This window comes from Primulina eburnea, chromosome 4 (genome assembly GCF_022965805.1).
Source record: "Primulina eburnea isolate SZY01 chromosome 4, ASM2296580v1, whole genome shotgun sequence".
Taxonomy (NCBI): domain Eukaryota; kingdom Viridiplantae; phylum Streptophyta; class Magnoliopsida; order Lamiales; family Gesneriaceae; genus Primulina; species Primulina eburnea.
Genome location: NC_133104.1, coordinates 26721517 through 26724856, shown reverse-complemented (window position 1 = coordinate 26724856; position 3340 = coordinate 26721517). Strand labels below are relative to the sequence as shown.

Sequence of the window (3340 nt, the reverse complement as noted above, 5' to 3'; positions counted from 1 at the left end):
TTGATCAACGAACATAAGCTTATATCCGAACAGAGTATCGATTTATATCGATGGGATATAGGAACAGAGACAGAGATACTATTTAGATATCAATCCAACAGAGAAAAGAGAAATACCATCATTATTGTTATGTTATACTATGTTATTCACGTTTCAAGAGTTAAATGGTATTTAATGATTTCAAAGCTATGTTTTACAGAGTATGATATGTACAGATTGTTATGTAAGAGTTTCACTTGCTGAGTTTTATACTCATTTCAGTTATTTCATGTGATGCAGATAAGAGTGACGGGCCAGGACGTTGATTGGAGCCGAGGTCATATGCATAGAAGATGGAAGGAAGAAAAGGCTATTTTGTTAGTATTTTTGGACATGATCAAAATGATATTTTGTATTTTGATGCAACATTTATTTGATCATGTATATACTTTTGAATGTATATATTGAAAATGTGTTTATGTCAAGAAATTTTAAATTCTTCCTCCCTTCAAATAAATTTTAGAAAAATTCCGCTGTCATTTTATGAAATCAGTTAGAGGTGTTACACCTAACTCCACTCTTTTTGTGTTTTTCGAAAATTGCTCTCCTTTTTCTCTCAAAAATTTTGGCCTCCATCAAAGAAAATTTGATTTATGCCGCATCTCGATTTTTAATCTCCAACGATAAATCATTCTATACTTTCTAGTGCAAGTTAAAAGAGGAACAAGTAATCCAGTCGTGGACCAGATTAGGAGATTGAAGAAAAAGATTGGAAGAACGTACGTGAAATTTACCACAAGAGCTACGTTCGCTTATACCGACGTAATTGGAAACAAGTGAAAATTGTTCACCAAAGGTAAAAGTTTTAAACATCCTACGTATGTTTAATTTATAAAATCATACGAGTGTTCAAACAAATATTTTTATTGTAAAAATAAAAATAAAATTTTAAAATTTTCGCTGCGTTTTGGGCACGAGAAAACTGAGATCCAACGTAGACAACCATCAAACATCACCACAAGCGTGGGACAAGTTTGTTGTTTCTACCATATGAAAACAAATATTTCGCCTCAAATAAGGATGCTGACAGGAACAGAAACTCGAACTAGATCCAGATCTGAGCTTATTCAACCAAATAACATATGTTCTTTTTTCAGTGTCAATATGTGCCATATGTCACTACTTCTCTTTGATTCTGTACTTTTATTCGGGATTACCTCATTTTGGGAATTTTTTAGTTCATCAATGAAACAATATCTGTACGAGAGAATATTGCACAACTAGTTAGGCTCAAAATCTATTTTTTTCTGTGTTAAGTTAAGATACATATGGATGTTCAATACGTGCTTGCTTACTCCAAAACTTATAGCTTTCCATTCTTATCTTTCACCAAGTAAAAACCATAACATTCACAGCCTTGAAAGTGAAATCACAGTCAGTTGAATACTCGTACATTTGAACTGTGTACGCATATATGAAAGAATTACACAAAACTTTTAACACTTCATCCCTCCATAAGAAAGGTATGTATATACATGACTCGTAATCTAAAATTTATACTGCAAAAATAGATCAATTGAATAATCATTCTTATTTCCATATGTATAACAAATTTAACAAAGTAACAAACTCGGGCAAATCTATCACCTGATTCCTCATACCGGATATCATGTGTATCATCTCATCTCCTCTGTCTCCTTGACCGATAAAGATTTCTATATTCCCCATAGTTCCTCCCACGAAGTTAAATTGTGCTGATCGTATCAGGTACAGAAAACAAGCCAGCTAATCTCTGCCACGGCACCATGAATGCAATCACAAACAAGCGCTCTAGAACGAAGAACTATTATTGCTAAACCAGATCTTCTGAAGGCCCGTGAACAAATAAGAATGATAATCCATAACATGATTGAGCAATTGTGCATCACCCTGCCTCTTATACAAAATCTATAAGGCTGCCCTGACAACATTTCCCTGATCAAGCTGAGTCTTGGGTAAAATCTGATAACAAACCCATCCAACAGCTCCTCGGTTAGTAATCAAACAGAAAATGAATCAAGCAAATATTTGATCGAATGGCATTGCAGTGAATAATTGAAATGAAAGAATTCAGCAACTTAAATATGAGCATACATCCTACATTAGCAAGTAACTACTTCGCGCTCTGGGTAAATGTCATTCGATTCAGAGAGAGATCTCACAGTTTAACTTTAATTAAGTTCAAAATTATTCACGTCCAATCAACGGCCTCAGAACCATAGCATGGATCAAATATTAAATGAAAAGGAAACACCTTTTCATATACTCTGAGCAAAACCAAATTTTCTTAGATTGTCCATAAAGTGTAGCACTTTTAATTGAAGGTATAGAAACGACCACAATAGGCAAAAGATTTAACTTTTTAGCAACTTATATATAATTCATAAAGTAGGCTATTACATGATTGAACCCACGACAATTTTCGGTTTCCAGCTCAAGTATCATGTATCCTTAACAATTGCAAGCATAAAAGGACCCACTACACTGCAAACGATCATTTTCTACCTCAAAATTTACTTCATGACCAAAAACACCAGAATAAAAAACAAAAAAAATCAGGAAAATGTAACATAAACAGAGCAAAAAAGAAAATCAAGAACACTAACATTAAATCATGATAAAATATTATGTTATTGATCAACCTTGGAAACAGTCTGCAGAATATTCCTTTCGTTTTGAAGATCAAAGCTTGGAACTGCCGAACATTCCTTCGGAGTTTCAAACAAAGATAAGGAAAATTTTTTTGAAACAACACCAACATCAAAATAAATCAACCCTGAGCTAGGAATATCGACCCGGATTTCAATCACTGGAAACCACAAGAACAAATCTTGGGCAGTCATCCCAGATAGCCCATCGATCTGTCCGTAGCTCAAAACGCCCGAAACATTCATTTCGTAGTGCAATTCATTCTCGAACTTGGCATTGCAAGCTTGATCCAAGCAAACTTGGAATTTCCCGGACTTATCAAAGCTGAAATTGCTCACCCCTTTGGGGAATAACCCCATGGGCAGCCCATAAAGATTAAGAATATCGTAAATGGATGAATCCTCTGACATCTTATTGCAGGTTGCCATACATAGAAACGAGGAGATGAAGAAGAGAGCGGATAGCGGGACGGTAAAATGGCGTAAAGGGATCATTTTGGCTGGTTTCTTGATGATTATAACGTGGAAATTTCCGCAGATTTAGGGTTGGTAATGGAGAAAATGGGCAGTGGGATGGAGAAGAAGAAGATGGAGATGGTGCCAGCAATAGTACAGAGGGTTATTTGCAGAATATGATCAATAATTGGAGGTTTGCTTGGGTTCCTCCATGGAAT

General features: G+C 35.1%; 1 long non-coding RNA gene across 1 annotated transcript; it reads right to left on the bottom strand.

The window, feature by feature from the left end:
• Window positions 1–1396: 1396 nt before the first annotated feature.
• Window positions 1397–3340, bottom strand: LOC140830927 (uncharacterized). Its single transcript, XR_012117713.1, has 2 exons — window positions 2661–3340; window positions 1397–1980 (listed from the first exon to the last, which is right to left on the bottom strand). It is a non-coding gene; the product is annotated as an uncharacterized lncRNA (long non-coding RNA).